Source organism: Hemiscyllium ocellatum, assembly GCF_020745735.1.
Source record: "Hemiscyllium ocellatum isolate sHemOce1 chromosome 27 unlocalized genomic scaffold, sHemOce1.pat.X.cur. SUPER_27_unloc_1, whole genome shotgun sequence".
NCBI classification, from domain to species: domain Eukaryota; kingdom Metazoa; phylum Chordata; class Chondrichthyes; order Orectolobiformes; family Hemiscylliidae; genus Hemiscyllium; species Hemiscyllium ocellatum.
Window position 1 is genome coordinate 4877173 of NW_026867476.1, and position 18913 is coordinate 4896085.

At 45.8% G+C, this 18913-nt stretch overlaps 1 protein-coding gene across 2 annotated transcripts in view; it reads right to left on the reverse strand.

Moving 5' to 3' along the window:
* The window catches only part of LOC132807098 (zinc finger protein 850-like), a 72831-nt gene that overhangs the window by 14468 nt on the left and 39450 nt on the right, over positions 1-18913 (reverse strand). Inside the window, exon 4 of one of the 2 annotated variants that reach the window (XR_009641921.1) lies at positions 11798-12219. The exons of the other annotated variant lie outside the window; for it this stretch is intronic. The gene's annotated coding sequence lies outside the window, so the exon portion shown is untranslated. Of the gene's footprint in view, positions 1-11797; positions 12220-18913 lie in introns of those variants that run through there. 2 annotated transcript variants of the gene reach the window in all.

The following is an 18913-nucleotide window of genomic DNA, read 5'->3' on the forward strand; positions in this document are numbered from 1 at the left end:
CTGGTACATTTACTCTCCTTGTCCCTCTCTATTGTTCTCTGACATTCATTTTCCACATCACTACATTGGTCATCGGCCTTGATTTGGATGGCCATGCTAAATTACCCACAGTGTCCAGGGATGTGCCAGTTAGGTGGGTTAGTCATGGGAAATGCAGGGTTATAGTTTCATAGTAATCGAAGCAGGAGAAGGCCATTTGGCCCATCCAGCCTGCTCTACCATTCATTAAGATCATGGCTGATCTATCTATCGTCTCAGCTCCTCCTCCCTGTATTGTTCCAACTGCCCTTCATTCCCCTACCATGCAAAAACCCATACAACTGTGTCTTGAATATACTTCATGAAGCTGCCTCTACTGCTTCCTTGGGCAGAGAATTCCACAGATTCACTACCGTCTGGGAAAAGCAGTTCCTCCTCACCTGTCCTAAATCTACTCCCCCTCATCCTGAAACGGAGTCTCACCCACTTGCTTGACTGGATAGGGTAGGTCAGGTGGGAATTGCTCTGGGTGGCATACTCTTCAGAGGGGTCAGTATGGACTTGATGGGGAGAATGAATCTCGATAGTGGGGAGGCAGGCCAATGATTACCTGGAGTTGTGTTTGCCCTGGATCACAGCATCTAGAACCTCCCACCTTCTGCAAATCGAAAGGTGTGTGTTATCTAACTGCGTGATTGTTTCTAGTGAATACAGCCCACACCTCCCACTGCTGCCAGTAAACTTTACAATGCTCAGGAAACAATGTAATACTTGCGGTACTGAAAACTGAAAGGCTTGGAACAATACCAGTCACTGATTCACCACTCCTTCTGATGGAAATACAATGTTGAAGGCTGGAAGTCATGAGCAGTTTAAAATAAAGACCCACCTAACCCTTCACTCAGCTCCCCGCTCAGCACACTTTACTTCCTGCTGGTAAATCTTCAAGCACCTCATCCCCACAGTGCAATGAATTCCCACTTTCCAGCAAAATCGCAGATGTACTCACTCACTCAGTTACTGTTTCACAAAGGAAAGATTTCACTGTAACTTCTTCTGCTCCCAGTAAGGGCAAAACATCCTTGAAAGCTACTCTGAAAGTCCAGTCTTTACAACCACACCTCTGCTTTCACCGAGGTAGATTACAGTCATAGCCTTTGGTCCAACTCGGTCAGACCGGACAGATAACAGAAGTTAATCAAGTCCCATTCGCCATCATTTGGCCCATACCCCTCTAAATCCTTCTCATTCATATCCCCATTCAGATGCTTTTTTTTAAAAATGTTGCAATTGTACCAGCCTCCTCTGGCAGTTCAATCCATACATGCACCGCCCGGTCTGTAATAAAGTTGCCCGTCAGATCCCTTTTAAATCATTCCCCTCTTACCTCAAACATATGCCCTCTGGTACTGGACTTCCCTATACAAGACAAAAGACCTTGAATATTCACCCTATCCACACCCCTTATAAAGCCTTTAAGATTACCCCTCGGCTTCCGATGCTTTAGGGAAAATATCCCTTGTCTATTCAGTCTCTCCCTGTAGTTCAAACCCTCCAACTCTGGCAACAGATTTGTCAATTCTTTCTGACTCCCTTCAAAATTTCACAAGCTTTTTCCTATACCAAGGAGACCAGAACTGAACGCATAATTCCAAAAGTGGCCCAACCAATGTACACAGTCATAATATGACTGAATAAACTGCTATACCCAATGTTCTGAACAATGAAGGAAAACATACCAAAACACCACCTTTATTATTCTGTTAACCCGAGACTCCACTTTCAAGTAACTATGAACCTGCACTCCAAGGTCTTCTGGTTCTGCAACAACTCCCCTTAACTATATTCCTGATAAAGGGCTTTTGCCCGACACGTCAATTTTACTGCTCCTTGGATGCTACCTGAACTGCTGTGCTCTTCCAGCACCACTAATCCAGAATCTGGTTTCCAGCAACTGCAGTCATTGTTTTTACCTACTCCCCTGAACTGTGTCAGTCCTGCCTGGATCACTTGACTAAAATGCAAACCTCGGATTTCTCCAAATTAAACTCCATCTGCTACTCCTCGGCTCATCAGCCGATCCAATCAATTCTAACTTATAGCAAACTTTCTTTCCTTTGTTATTTCCTAGAAGCTGAAAATCTCCATCACCCACACTCTCTCCCTCCGTCTTCACTTTGCTGAAACCGCAAGAATAGGGTTACGAAATTTTATCAGTTATGACTGAATGGTATGAGCAGACCGGGTGGGCTGAATGGCCAAATTTCTGCTCCGATGTCTGATGGTCTGTTGCTGCCCTGGACACAGGAGGAGAGAATTGGGAACAGCATTGAACAGATCATGACTGGTATGGATCTACCAACATCTAGGTGGACAACCTGGGACTTTTTCACTGGAGAATAGGAGGTTGAGAGGTGACCTTACTGAGGTTTATAAAATCATGAGGGGAGAGATGAGGTGAATGGCAGGTGTCTTTCCCCTAGGGTGGGGATTTCAAGATTAGGGAACCAATTTTGATCATGAATGGAAAACGATTTTAAAAAAAGACTTGAAGGGTACATTTTTTTTTATATACAGAGAGTGGTTCACGTGTGGAATGAAGTGGTGGATGCGGGTACAGTAACATTTAAAAGACATTTGGATAAGTACATGAGTAGGAAAGGTTCAGAGGGATATGAGCCACACACAGGCAGGTGGGATTAGTTTAGTTTGAGAACACAGTCAACTTGCACCAGTTGGACTGGAGGGTCTGTTTCTGTGCTGTCTGACACTAACTGTTCTGTTCTATACAGGTCTTAAAACCATGTTCTTGCCGTCCCCCCATAACCATCCACATACCCTTGTTCTGCAGCACCCCCCCATACCCACATCCAGTCCTGAAGAAGAGTTACACCCAAAACGCAAACTTCGCCACCCCCTGATGCTGCCTGGCTTGCTGCGTTCTTCCAGCTCCTGCCTGTCTATTTTGCCAATTGAAACACAGACCTGGACCAACTTTTCCCCATGCCTGACCCTTCCTGTATTCACTCCTTTCCTTTCAGTTGCTCCAAGTCAACAATTGAACCCCTGAATGAAACATAAATGGAAAAGGGGGTGAGGAAAGAGTGCCATATTCTCGGATGTTGGACAGAGGAAGAAGTTGCAGTCTGAGGAGAAGCTCAATCTTCATTCAGACAGAGTGGAACAGCAACATCAGAAGCTCATGGCCCATCTTCCACATTCAGACAATAAGGGAGCTCTGATTGGCAGGATGACAAGTGTCCTTCCGGTCCTCCAGTCCTCTTTATTGGTCCATCAAAAGTAGGTCTCGCCCCTTTTCTGTCAACAACAAGGAACGTGCGCCATGTTTTGGTGACACCAGCGAACATGCACCCTTCTTGTTGACACAGAGGAGCATACACAATTGCTCTGTAGCCATGCTGGTGTTATTGACTGCTTTTAAGTGTCCAAATGCCAATCGGAGAATGCCTTAGAGCTTGACATTTTTTTGCTTTTGCATTTGTCTGTTCAACATTGTTATGTCTTTTCCCCAGTGCTGGGGTGAAGCTCAGAACAGCATAGGTTTAGGGTGAGAGCGGAAAGATATGAGGGGTAGTTAAGGGGCAACTTTTCCATGCAGAGCATGGGGTGGTGCATGTATGGAATGATCTGCCAGAGAAAGTGATGGAGCCTGGTACAATTACAGCATTTAAAAGGCATCTGGATGGGTATATGAATCACAAGGGTTTAGAGGAATATGAATCAAGAGCTGGCAATTGGGACTAGATTAATTTAGGCTATCTGGACATCATGAGCAGATGGACCAATGGGCCCGTTTCCATGCTGTACATCTCTGACTCTAAATAACAAACTAGACCCATGTTAACAAGGCTTAGTGGAGATCCAAGATGGCGGCGACTCAGCAAGTCTGAGTCTACAGAGCCCTTCCCAAAACCTGGGAAAAGTGGGTTTCCTGCCCCCACCACACTTGCCAAACCACCCAAAAAATTTCTTTAATCTTAATTAGCTGCTGAATATTATATTTAAACAGTCTAATACTGAGTGGATAATGAGTAAATCAAAGGGACCCCGCAGCTCTCAGAAAACAAAGACCCCTCCCCCACCCTCCTCTCCTCCGGCTGCAGCTGATGTAAAAACAGGCCTTATAGAGATGATTGCTAGATTGGAATCGACACTCGTCAATTTCATCGCAGAATCCGGACAGAGATGGAATGCATTCGAAGAAAAGCTGCAGAAACAGAATCACTCTATCGAAGAATTGCAGGGCCGAGTGGAGGGGGCGGAACTAAAAGCCACGACCTCCGAGGCTGCAGCTCAAACAGCTGCAGAACAGGTGCGAACCCTCGAGCAGAGAATCAGGGCCTTTGAAATCTACATGGATGATATTGACAACAGAAATCGGAGAAAGAATATTCGGTTGCTGGGCCTTCAAGAACAAGAAGGGAAAGGACAGTTAGCAGCATTTCTGGAGCGATGGCTGCCCCAGCTTTTAAACCTGGGGGCTGAAACTGACCGGGTAAGGGTGGAGTGGGCCTACCGGGTCGCAGCACGCGGATCTGGCCCAAACCAGCGCCCACGCCCGGTCCTGTTCCGGCTGCAGAGTTATAGGGAGAGGCAGATACTCCTGGATGCCTCCAGAAAGCTTGGAAAGGATCCTAAAGCTATGATTCATGAAGGATCCAAGATTATGTTATTTCAGGACTTCTCCCCGGCTTTGGCACGAAGAAGGAAGGCGTTTGATGAGGTGAAGAAATGTTTAAGGGACTTAGATATTCAATACACCTTACGCTACCCAGCGACGTTATGCTTTACCCACGAAGGATCCGAGTATAATTTTAGATCATCGGAAGAGGCCAAGAAACTTTTAGACTCGGTTAAATAAATCGTAAGAGACAATTTATGTTGGCTTGCCTCTCCCACACTCCATGGGGAGAAATGGATACTTTATTCTACTTTACTTTTGCCTCTGGGAGGGGGGTTGTCTTCCTTGCTATGTTATTATACTTAACTGTAATCTGTTGGAGTTGTAATTTTATAGTTATGTGTGTTTGTACGTGGCATTGATGCTATCAGATATACTCAGGTATGGGTGGGGAGGGGTGGGGGTGCGGCGCTCACTGTTAACTCTAGCTCGGTATTATATCTAAATCCTATTAAGGAGCGCCCGGGTTGAGGGTGGGACACTGTTTGGGAGAGGATATGGTGGAATGTTGGAAAGGTAGTAAGGCCCCCTGAGAACAAGGGGGAAGATCTCCATTCAAACATGTTTAATTTTTTTTTGTTCTTATTGTTTGGAAATAACTTCCTTTTTAACATACTGTTAAAAGTGTATTAGAGAACATTTTCTCTTATTTGAAGGATGTAAGCGACTCAACTATACACTCTGGATGATTGTGGATTAGTTGAATTTTGATGATTATATATTTAAGATCTATTTTTATATTAATGTTTGTGCTTGAAAATTCTGCTTATTTTTGTAAATTTGTCAAAATGTTAAATTCCCAATAAAAATATCTATAAAAAAAAAACAAGGCTTAGTATACCACATGCTTTACTAACCACTCAATAGGTCATGCCCTTCCAATGACTGAGGAACACACATAATCTCCTTCACTAGTATTTACACACTAGCCTGAACAATTGCACAAATAATATCAGGGGGAAAAAGCACAAGGATTAAAAAAGTGAAAGTAAACAGCACAAGCGCCAGTAAAAGCAGATGGAAAGTGAGTGTAAAATGTGACTATGACAGGTCAGGCCCCACATTCCTTCCCCTCCGTCCCCCCCACAACCTGCCTCACCTTTCACCTCCCGGGCCCAGTACCTTCCAGGTGGCCCCATAGTTGACACAGGGGCCGCCCCACGACCAGTAGAACTCCACCACCCAGGCGGCCGACCAGTTCCCAAGCAGGCCCTTAACCCCATCCGCCTCCAGAATGGTCACCGGCTCCTGCCTGCTGTACAGCCGGCCGGTGTGGCCGTGACACAGCAGCTGCGCCAGGAAGGCGGCGGTGACCAGTGACGGGGGTCTACCCCGGGCCGCACGGCGCCATTTTCCTAACGGCCGCCGCTTCCCCGCTCGAGCGACTTCTCCTCCCAACCGCCTTCGCCCCCGCGTGACGTCTGCACGGGGGGATGGGCGGGGCCGGGGGAGCCTCACCGTCACCAAGCAACAGCCACCTCGCGCTACAACTGCTCATTCACAAAAACAAACTCTCCTGTCTCGCTCTGCAGCTGCAGGGGGGACACTGCCACGTTTCGAGGAGCCCCGTCTACATTGGGAAAGCTCACGGCTCCATTTAAACAGATATTCCGACATCTAACGACATGTTATCATATCTAAAGCAGGAAATCTGCATTTTAAAGGGCATGGATATTTTAACGGGCTATTTCTGCAAATAAAGAGAATTAAATGGACAAGATTATATTTCAAACGGATGCGGGCGTTCAAAGGATATATGTAAAGTGACGCAGTCATATCCAAATGAATCTATACTTCGAAGAGACGTTGCCCTTTTATAAGTAGAAATATCCCTTTAAGAGACTGTGTCACAATGTTGAGTCAGACTGATATTTTTCTCAGAAAAGCTCTGCATTTAAATTACATTCTGGAGAATATAATGTGTAGATAAGGGTATAGGTTAGGGTGGATTGGCTGTATTATATTACCCATAGTGACCAGGGATGTGTAGGTTAGGGTGAATTGGCAATGGGAAATACGGAGTAAAGGGGTGGGTATTGGGTGGGATGCTCTTCGGAGGGCCAGTGTGGAATAGATGGGCTGAATGGTCTGCTTCCATATTGTGGGGGTGGAGGAGTCATAGAATCCCACCATTGGAGCATATTATCTGCATCTATCCTCGGTCCAACTAATCCATGCCGACGCAGATTCTCAACCTAAGCTAGTCCCACTTGCCTGCATTTGGCCCATATCCCTCTTAAACCTTTCTATTCATGTACCATCCAAACGTAATTTAAACGCTGCAACTGTCCCTGCATCTACCACTTCCTCAGCAAGTTCATTCCACAAGCAAAACACCCTCTGTCAAAACATTGCCCCTCAGGTTCCTTTTAAATCTCTCCTCTCACCTTTAAAAAAAAAATGCCCCTAGTTTCAAGCTCCCCCTTTGCTATTCACCTTACCTCCACTCCTCATGATTTTATAAATCTCAATGAGGTCACCCCTCATGCTCCTGTGAAAAAAGTCCCAGCCTCCCCTTATAACTCAAACCCTCCAGTCCTGACAATGCCCTGGTAAATCTTTACCAAACCCTCTAAATAAAATTCTTCCTATTACAGGGCCACCAGAACCATACTCAGGACCCAGAAAGTGTTCTCACCACAACATCCTGTACAGCCTCAATAGGATGTCCAAACTCCCATACTCAATGGTGTGAACAGTGAAGGCAATGGTGTTAAAGGACTTTTTAACCATCATGTCTACCACTGATGCAACTTTCAAAGAACTGGGTTAGATTCCCTACAGTGTGGAAACAGGCCCTTTGGCCCAGCCAGCTCTCCGAAGAGTAACTACTCTCTGATTAATGCACCTAACACTATGGGCAATTTAGCATGGGCAATTCACCTGACCTGCACATCTTTGGACATCTTTCAACTATATACCTGAACCCCCCAGCCACGTCTCACTGTTTTGCAATACGACCCAAGGACCGACCATTAATTGTACAAGTCCTGCCCTTCCTTGTTTTAGCAAAATGCAACCCCTTGCTTTTATTCATACCACTCTCATACACACATACACCCCCCAGCACTCTCACAGGCTTATATTCCATCACACTTGATTTACCAACACGCACAAACTCACACACACACGCACACACCTCGATGGGGTGAATTTGTATTGGCAGAATAATACTTGCAGACACATTCAAATTTGCTCCAAAAGTGCACAGTCTGCAGGCAGTCAATCCATGTAATATTTTATAAATTTCTCCTTTGGAAATAGAACCAGTCTGATTCAAGATTGGGATACTGAGACTCAAATCCCACACTTTCCACGTACTGTCTGAGCTGAGATGTCACTTTTTTTAAAATGAAACCTTAAGTCATCTTGAGAAGTGACTGAAAAGATGTTCTGGGATTTACATATTAATGAACTGAAACCTGCAACCCATTCTAAAAGGTGAAAGACTTAACAGCAATTTAGATTTGTTCAATATACACTAAGGGGGGTTCTAATTGAAAGGTCCTGACTAGCCTGGACAGCGTGGACGTTTGGAAAGATGTTTGAATTGGTTGGAGAGACTAGAACCAGTGGGCACAGCCTTGGAGTAAAGGGAAGACCTTCCAGAACAGAGATAAGGAAAAAATCTCTTCAGCCAGAGTGGTGAATCTATGGAATTCACTGCCACAGAAGGCTGTAGAGGACAGATCATTGAGGATATTTAAGACTGAGATCGATAGGTTCTAGAGTATCAAGGAGATCGAGGATTACGGGGACAGAATGGGAGAGAATTGGGTTGAGAAAAGTATCAGCCATGGTTGAATGGCGGAGCAGACCCAATGGGCTGAATGGCCTGCTCCTATGTCTTATGGTCTCTTGCTGTCCTGGACACAAACTAAGAGAACTGGGAGCAAGAGTCAGCCATTTGGCCTTTCAAGCATGCACCAGCATTCATCAGATCATAACTCAATATGATTCAACCAACATCTAGGTGGATAGGCTGGGACTTTTTCACTGGAGCACAGGAGGTTGAGAGGTGATCTTACAGAGGTTTATAAAATCATCAGGGGTATAGATGAGATGACCGCTGGGTATCTTTTTCCTAGGATGGGGGTTTCAAGATTAGGCAGCAAATTTGAAGGTGAGAGGAGAAAGATTTTAAAAAGGTATGAGGGGCACGGTTTTCTTTTGTGTGTGGAATGAAGGTCCAGAGGAAGTGGTGGATGCAGGTACAGGAACAACATTTAAAAGACATTTGGATAAGTACATGAATAGGAAAGGTTCGTAGGGATACGGGCCAAACACTGGCAGGCGGGATTAGTTTAGTTTGTGAATATAGTCATTATGGACTAGTTTCTGTGCTGTATGACTAACTGTTCTTTACCGATCTTAAAACCATTTTTTTTACCTTTCCCCATAAACATTCACTTCTTTGTTGTTCAGAAAATCAGATGAAGTCAGCCTTGAATATATTCAATGTCCTCATAACTGCAGAAAGACATTCCCACTTCTGAACTCAATTTCTCTTGCTAAGATACCACTTGCCTTGCTGATTGCTTGCTGCACCCATCTGACAACCAGTATTGACTGGTTTCAAAGGACACTGAGGCCTCTTTGTACACATCGTTCCTTGTGGAGGGCTTGTGCCTGAAACATCGACTCTCCTGCTCCTTGGATGCTGCCTGACCTGTTGTGCTTTTCCAGTACCACACTTTGACTCTGATCTCCAGCATCACCACATCCCAATATCTCACCATTTAAACAATACACCTCCTGTCTGCTTTTTTGTCACACAGCAAAAGCTGCAACTTCACATTGTGGTACTGCATTTGCCACTTGTTTGCAAATTGTGGTCTTCTCTACATCAGGGAGACAGAGCGTAAACTTAGGGAACGGTTCACTGAGCATCACAGCCGAGTCCACAGAGGCCAACCAGACCTCCCAGTCACCACCCATTTTAATTCCTCTTCCCACTTCCTTTCTGACATGACCATCTTAGGCCTCCTGCATTGCCACAACAAACCAAACTGCAAATTGGAGGAACAACATCTCATCTTCCACTTGGACAGCCTACAGCCCGGAGGACTCAACATTGAGTGCTCCAATTTCAAGAAAAAAACTCTCCCTTCCCTTCCCATCCCATCCCATCCCATCCCATCCCTCGACTCCATTCCCAGCCCCGCCCTCCTCCCTGCCACCAACCAGATTCATTCCTCCCATTGACAACCAGGTCGTACCCTCTATCTTCACCCAACGCCACTTCACCACCCTGCCCCTAGCACACCCTTATCTGCATCTCTCACCAAACCCACACCCCATCATGAAGAAACCAAAACGTCGACTTCTCCACCTCCTGATGCTGCCTGGCTGTGTTCTTCCAGCCTCCTGCCTGTCTATTTTGCCCATTGAGACACAGGCCTGGACCAACATTTCCAGAGTCTGTCCCCTCCCGGATTCACTCCCTTTCTTTTCAGTTTCTGCCAGTCAACAATTGAACCCCATAATGAAAAAGAAATGGAAAGAAGGGCGAGAAAATAGAGTGCCATACTCACAGATCTTAGACAGAGGAAGGAATTTGCGGTCTGGGTGAAGCACAATCTTCATTCAAAGAGAGGAGCAGGAGTAGCAGCTTCAGAACCTCATGGTGAAACTTCCGCATTCAGACAATGGGGTGGCTCTGATTGGCAGGAGAGCCAATCTCCTTCCGGTCCTCCAGGGTTCTTTATTGGTCCGTCAAAAAAAGGTCTCGTGCCCTTTTTGGGGACAGCGATGAGCATGCCCAGTGTCTTGCTGACACCAGCAAACATACTTGGAATGCTCAATGGAGGTGTTCATGAAACTGATAGATTTTGAGTGTCCAAATGCCAATAGGAAAAAAAGGGTAGAGCCACAAGTTTTTGTGGTCGAGTCCCAATCTGACCTGGTCCCAAGTTCCAGCATTTGCCCTATATGCCTCTAAACCTGAACTATTCATCCAGTCACCTTTTAAACGTTGGAATTGTCCCCACCTCCACCACTTTGTCTGGCAGCTCATTGCATACATGAAGTATTATCCCTTAGGTCCCTTTTAAATCTTTCCCTTCTCACCTGAAACCTATGCCTTCTTGTTTTCGACTCCCCCACCCTGGGGAAAAAGAGCTAGGCTATTTGCCATATCCATGCCCGTCATGATTTTACAAACCTCTCTCAGGTCACCCCTCCAGCTCTGACGCTCCCGGGTTAAAAAACAGTCCCAGCCTCAATCTCTCAGTCTATGTAACTGGTTAAAGCTCCTTCCCATAGTTAGCTCACTGGCACACACTCTCTCTCAGTCAGTGTAACTGGTTAAAGCTCCTTCCCATAGTCAGCTCACTGGGACACACTCTCTCACAGTCTGTGTAACCAGGTAAAGCTCAGTTCACTGGCGTGTTCCTGTATGAATGCCTTTCTGGTCACACTGACGTCCAGTACCTTTTGAAACAGGTAGAATGGATCTCTCCCTCCAAATGCAAACCCCCAATGATGTTGAGTGACCCTGGCAGGTCTTGTTATGGAATTTCTTCTGAGATTTCTGATCTGCAGATCCTCCCTTTCTGATACACTGTTAACAAAGTTGAAATAAGTCATCACTGTCTGTATCGAATAGAAATTCTGATTATATTGGATAGGTCTGTCTGTTTAAAGTATTAACCCAGTAACATACAACTGGTATTATTGATTTAAAATGCACAGGAACGTGAGGAAGGAAGTGTCAGGACCTGGTACTTTCTGAACCCTAACAGGGTGTTGTAAAGGGCAGTGAAAGGTTTCAAATGAAGTGGGTGGTCATAGAGTTGTGGCCTAAGTACAAATCTATGCCTTCCTCACCACCCTTCATTTTATCTGTACTGACGCCTTCAGGAATCTCTGGACAGCAAGGTCCCTTTGTTCCTCAGGAACCTACTATTTATTGCTTATTTCCTTTCCTTATTACATTTCCCAGAATGCCTGGAGATAAATTCCATCGTTCTGCCCCTTTTACCCCTTTTGGTTGATATCAGAGTGTAGCCGGAGACCACCCTCCTCACTATCAATACCATCATCTTTCCAGATTTTAATCATGGACAGAAGGGGTAGCACTGAGGCTGAGCAGTGGGAATTGTGCGCGTGTGTCGGTTGGAGGGGGGCGGCGAGACGGGGGGGGGAAGGAAAATTTCCAAGCTCCCTTTTCTCCATTTTATATTACCCACAAGTCAATGCAGGCTAAGTTTTTTTTTAAAAAGCACAGGATTTAATTTTAACTTCACACTGGCTGAAACATTGTCCTCCCCTCCAATGTCTGAAAGTAAAACACTGTATTTCTCCTCCCTTTCCCCCTCCCTCCATGGATAACACAGAGTTGTGGGACTGGTGCCTGTTGTTATTTTGTGATCTATTCCAAGTGAAATTTATCCTCTGCGCCGGCACGGTCGAACAGTCTGTTTTTGTGCTTTATGCAAGATCAGGTTAGCAGCTTTTAAATCCTTAGGTTAAGCAGCAGAAGCAAACTGTAGACCAGCAATCGTTTTCCGAGAGTGGTACTTCCAGCCCTGGTAATCCTGTTGGGTCAACAGAGAGAGAGAGAGGGAGAGGATGTCACATCTAAAGAGTAGACAGAAAAGTTGTTATGCGTGTTCAGTCAGTTGAGTTGGTTCTGCACTTAGACGAGACTGGATGCTGCTTTTCATGGATCATAATTAAAGACACAATGGAACATTTTAAATTCAAGGGATGTTGAAAGGGCAAATCAAGTGAATAAATGGAAAACTGCTTAAAGATTGGCTCCTGGTCTTTTACTTCAATTAGAAGTTGCTGGTTTTACAGTTCTGGTAACCATAGGATTACTACAGTGGGAGCAGGCCATTCAGCCCATCGGGTCCATACTGATCCTCCGAACAGCATCCCACACAAACTCAAAAATCAGCACTGTGTGTGTGTAGAGAAGGGGATGCTAGGAGTGGCTGGGATGTTTTCACCACCAGCCCCTCAATCCAAGGCACAAAGATCCCCACAGCGTCCCTGTCCATTCCCCCACCATCACTGTGGTCCCTGGCCTTTGCACCTGCCTCCCACCACATCCCCTTGTCCATTCCCCCCTGCCACCCACAGTCCCCCCTGTCCATTCCCCCACCACCCATGGCCCTCCGTCCTCTCTCTCTCCCTCTCTTTCACTCTCTCTCTCTCTGTCCCCCATTCTCTACACACTGTCCAGTCCCTCTTCCCAACCTCTGCCTCCCCATGCACTTTCTCTCTCCCCCACACCTTCTGCTCTCCATCCCGCTGTTCCCCATCTATTCTCTTTCTCCACCTACATTCTGCCCTCTGTCCATTCTCCTGCCATCCACTGACTCCTGTCCATTCTCTCTCTCCCTCCGTCACTGCCCTGTCCATTCTCTCTCTCCCCGCCACTGCCCTGTCCATTCTCTCTCTCCCCGCCATTGTCCTGTTCATTCTCTCTTCCCCCCCACCCACTGCCCCTGTCCATTCTCTCTCTCCACACACTCTGCACTCCACACCATTCCATCTTGCTCTACTCACAATGCTCTGCACCCCATTCTCTCTTGTCCCCCTCCACCATTCTCTGCCCCCATTGTCTCTCTTTGCCCCCCATCCTCTGCCCTGCAGGTGCTTCTCTTTCTGCCCACCATTCTCTGTCCTCCTAGTGTTTCCCTAACCCACCTTCTGCACCCTGCCCATTTTCTATTTCTCTACACGACACCCTCTGTCCCCCCAGTCTTTTTCTAACCCATCCTCTGCACACTGTCCATTTTCTGTTTCTCTATACGGCACCCTCTGCCTGCCCCCAATCCATTCGCTCTTTTCTTCCCATCAACCCCCATCCTTTCACCAGCCTCTAGTCCTCTTTGATCGCTGTATCAAGCCCTTCTCAGAAGAGAGAGAGAGAGAGAGAATGGATGATGGTGATTCTACCTGGGAGTCAGGAGGGGTGACAAATGATTGATCTTTAAAATTGAGAATATCTAAAATGATATATTCAGAAACATTATTGAAGTCTGAAAGCACATTCATTTTTTTAAAAAAAGAGCTGCAGAAATCTTCCTGAAACTTGCATTGAAATATGCGCAGTTAGGCCACAGCTCAGGACAGGCTGGAAGGGGTGAATAGCCGATTCGTAGTCTCATGAAATTGGTTCTAACTCTGTTGAAAGAGTCATAGATTTGTAGAGCACAGAAACAGCCCTTCGGTCCATGCTGACCAGATATCCTAAATTAATCTAGATTAGATTACTTACAGTATGGAAACAGGCCCTTCGGCCCAACAAGTCCACACCGACCCGCCGAAGCGCAACCCACCCATACCCCTACATTTACCCCTTACCTAGCACTACGGGCAATTTAGCATGGCCAATTCACCTGACCTGCACATCTTTGGACTGTGGGAGGAAACCGGAGCACCCGGAGGAAACCCACGCAGACACGGGGAGAACGTGCAAACTCCACACAGTCAGTCGCCTGAGTCGGGAATTGAACCCAGGTCGCTGGCGCTGTGAGGCAGCAGTGCTAACCACTGTGCCACCGTGCCACCCCTTGCCATCCCTCTCAATCCTTCCTATTCAGATCCCTATCCAAATGTATTTTAAATATTCTATTTGTATCAGCCTCCACCGCTTCCTCTGACAGATCATTCTATATCCTGGATTAGTGGTGCTGGAAAAGCACAGCAGTTCAGGCAGCATCCGAGGAGCAGTAAACTCGACATTTCGGGCAAAAGCTCTTCATCAGGAATACAGGCAGAGTATTCCTGATGAAGGGCTTTTGCCCAAAACATCGAATTTACTGCTCCTCAGATGCTGCCTGAACTGCTATGCTTTTCCAGCACCACTAATCCAGAATCGGCAGTCATTGTTTTTACCCAGATCATTCTATACACATACCACCCTCTGTGCGAAAACATGGCCATTTAGGACCCTAAACCTATGCTCTCCAGTTCTGGACTCCACTATTGCCCCCCACCACCACCACCCCCCCCACCCAACTCCCCACTCCTTGGATGCTGCCTGACCTGCTGTGCTTTACCAGCACCATTCTAATCTCGACTCTGGTTTCCAGCATATGCAGTCCTTGTTTTTACCCCACATTCATCCGCCAATAGGTGAAAAGAAATAGAAAAGTTGAGCAGCCAGAAAAAATGCAAAAGCAATACAATGTCAAGCCACAGGGCATTTGGCATTTGGAAATGTGATCCAGGTTCTGTGTCGCAATGGGCAAAATAGACAGGCAGGAGGCTGGAAGAACACAGCAAGCCAGGCAGCATTAGGAAGAGGAGAAGTCAACGTTTCGGTTTCTTCATGACGGGGGTGTGGGTTTGGGAAGAGATGTGAATAAAGGGTGAACTGGGGGCAGGGTGGTGAAGTGGCGATAGGTGAAGACAGGCAGAGGGTACAACCTGGTTGTCAATGGGAGGAATGAAACTGGTTGGTGGCAGGGAGGAGGGTGGGGCTGGGAATGGAGTCAAGGGATGGGATGGGATGGGAGATTTTGTTTTGAAATTGGAGCACTCAATGTTGAGTCCTTCGGGCTGTAGGCTGTCCAGGTGGAAGATGAGGTGTTGTTCCTTCAATTTGTGGTTTGGTTCATTGTGACAATGGAGGAGGCCTAAGATGGTCATGTCAGAAAGGGAATGGGAAGGTGTAAGGGATGAAGCTCACTGCCAAATAATTTTCGTCCGAGTCAAATTCCAAAGCAATCTTTATTCATATGTTCTTGCAAGAGCGGGTGTCCACAAATTAGGCACAGCCCAGAACACTATTAGTGCCATTTTATACAGTTTCAGTGAGTCTCTTTTACTTTATTGGCTTAGCATGCAAAGCGTCAAACCTATCACAAGTATGCGTAACTCTCTGCCTTTGGTTATTTCTCTCCTTACTCTTTCTTCAGTGCCCCTTATCCATGTTTATTTCTTGCCTTATTTGGTTACCCTATCCTATCCAGTTTCTTGTTTGTGACAAATTGCACACTCTTCTGTGGTCTATTGTTAGCGAGCAACATCCACCTCCCCCTCCCCTTGATAGCTGAGTCTTTTGACTTTTGCAGAAGCAGCACTTCCTCCCTTGATTGCCCACAGACTTCAGAGTATGCGACTTCTGTAGAAGCAACACTTTCGCACATTTTCCACAAAGGGGAATTAAAATGGGTGGTGACTCGGAGGTCTGGTTGGACTTTGTGGACTCAGCTGTGATGCACAGCGAACTGTTCCCCAAGTTTACACTCTGTCTCCCTGATGTAGAGAAGACCACAATTTGCAAACAGGTGGCAAATGCAGTACCACAATGTAAAGTTACAGCTTTTGCTGTGAAAAAACAAAGCAGACAGGAGGTGTATTGTTTAAATGGTGATATATTGGGATGTGGTGATGCTGGAGATCAGAGTCAAAAGAGTGGTACTGGAAAAGCACAGCAGGTCAGGCAGCATCCAAGGAGCTGGAGAGTTGATGTTTCGGGCGCAAGTCCTTCATCAGGAACGATGTGTGGATGAACAAAGAGGCCTCAGTGTCCTTTGAAATCAGTCAATACCAGTTGTCAGATGGGTGCAGCAAGCAATCAGCAAGGCAAGTGGTATCTTAGCAAGAGAAATTGAGTTCAGAAGTGGGGCTGTCTTCCTGCAGTTATGGGGATACTGAATATATTCAAGGCTGAGTTCATCTAATTTTTTAACAACAAAGAAGTGGATGTTTATGCGGAAAGGCAAGAAAATGGTTTTAAGACCGGTACAGAACAGTTACAGAGTCATACAGCACAGAAACAGACCATTCAGTCCAACCAGTCCATGCTGACTACATTCACACAAACTAAACTAGTCCCGCCTGCCAGTGTTTGGCCCATATCCCTCCGAACCTTTCCTGTTCATGTACCTATCCAAATGGCTTTTAAATGTTGTTCCTGTACCTGCATCCACCACTTCCTCTGGACCTTCATTCCACACACAAAAGAAAACAGTGCCCCTCATGCCTTTTTAAAATCTTTCTCCTCTCACCTTCAAATTTGCTGCCTAATCTTGAAACCTCCATCCTAGGGAAAAGATACCCAGCGGTCATCTCATCTATGCCCCACATGATTTTATAAACCCCTGTAAGATCACCTCTCAACCTCCTGTGCTCCAGTGAAAAAGTCCCAGCCTATCCACCTAGACGTTGGTAGATTCATATCGAGTTATGATCTGTTGAATGCTGGTGCAGGCTTGAAAGGCCAACTGGTTGACTCTTGCTCCCAATTCTCATAATCTGTGTCCAGGACGGCAAGAGACCATAAGACATAGGAGCAGAAGTTAGGCCATTCAGCCCATCGCGTCTGCTCTGCCATTCAATCAAGGCTGATACGTTTCTCAACCCCATTCTCTCACTCTGTCTCCGTAACCCTCGATCTCCTTGATACTCTAGAACCTATCTATCTCAGTCTTAAATATCCTCAATGACCTGTTCTCCTCAGCCTACTCTGGCAATGAATTCCATTCATTCACCACTTTCTGGCTGAAGAGATTTCTCCTTGTCTCCGTTCTGAAAGGTTTTCTCTTTACTCTCAGGCTGTGCTCACTGGTTCTAGTCTCACCAACCAATGCAATCATCTTTCCAACATCCACTCTGTCCAGGCTAGTCAGGATTATATATCTTTTAATTAGAACCCCCTAAGTGTGGCCCTGTTAATCAGCATGAACCACACCCTTCAGAATGAGGTACAGCAGGGATTAGGTTCAGTAAAATGAGAATGGAGGGAGAGTGTGTGGGATAGAGATGTTCAGCTTCAAAGGAATAAGAGAGGAAAGAGAGTTCACTGTAAATTAGAATTGATCTGATGGGCCAAGGAGTGGCAGATGGTTTTTAATTTAGAGAAGTGTGTGGTTTGCATTTTGGTCAAGCAATCCAGGCAGGACTGACACAGTTAAAGGGAGTTTTGCAAAACAAAGAGACCTCAGAGTGCAGGTTCATAGTTCCTTGAAAGTGGAGTCTCAGGTAGACAGGACATTGAAGAAGGCATTTGGTATGCTTTCCTTTATTGGCCAGAGCATTGAGTATAGGAGTTGGGAGGAGTGTTGCGACTGTACAGGACATTGGTTAGGCCACAATTGGAAGATTGCGTTCATTTCTGGTCTCCCTGTTATAGGAAAGATATTGTGAAACTTTAAATGGGATTGGAAAAGATTTACAAGGCTGTTGCCAGAGTTGGAGGGTTTGAGCTACAAGAAGAGGCTGAATAGGCTGAGGATAATTTTCCCTGGAGCATCGGAGGCTGAGGGGTGACCTTATAGACATTCATAAGGGGCATGGATAGGGTGAATACCCAAGGTCTTTATCCCAGGGTAGGGGAGCTCAAAACTAGAAGGCATAAATTTGAGATGAGAAGGGCCTTTTAAAAGGCATCTGGATGGATACATGCATAGGAAGTGTTTAGAGGGATATGGACCACATGCAGGCAAATTGTCCTACATTAATTTAGGATATCTGTTTGGCACAGACGAGTTGGATCGAAGGGTCTCTTTCCATGCTATATGACTCTAATCGTCGTTGTAAAGACTGGACTTTCAGAGCAGCTATCGAGGACGTTGTGCCCTTACTGGAATAGAAGAGTTATACTGAAGAGTTTTGGTGTTAATGCCTTGATGTCTCATTTTGTTCCCACCTTTCTGGGGATGTTAACCACTTCATGTCTGGTTGTTCCTCAAGAAGCTGAATTGCAGGTTCACCCTGAATTGACATACTTTTTTTTTTGCTTTCCAAAATCAGACCTGCTCATGCTCAGCAGGAGCCCAATATTGTGAAAGATATTAACTTTCAGGTGGAGTTACCCAAAATTCAGAGAGATGTCAGGCCTGATGTTTTTGCTTTTTTGCCCCTGTAAGATTCTGAATCAGCACCTTCAGAAGGATTAGTTAGAGCGGAGTGAGAACAGAGAAGGAGAGAGAATGTGGGGTGATGCTTTAAATTTTGTGGAATAACAAAAGAAAAGAATATTCTGCAGAAAGTAGAATTGCTTGTTCTGAATTTCTACCCTGGACTGACAGTGATAACTTTTGTAGTCTCTCTTTTTGCAGATTATTTGAAGATCTGAAGACAGAAGTTTCAAAATCAACAGATGAAGGCCTTATGTTCCTCAGATGCTACCTGACCTGCTGTGCTTTTCCAGCATCGTACTTTTTAACGTTGACTCTCCAGCCTCTGCAGTCCTCACTTTGACGTCAATGTCTGACAATCACTCAATCCATCGGGACCTCAATAATTTTCAACTATGATTCTGTGAGA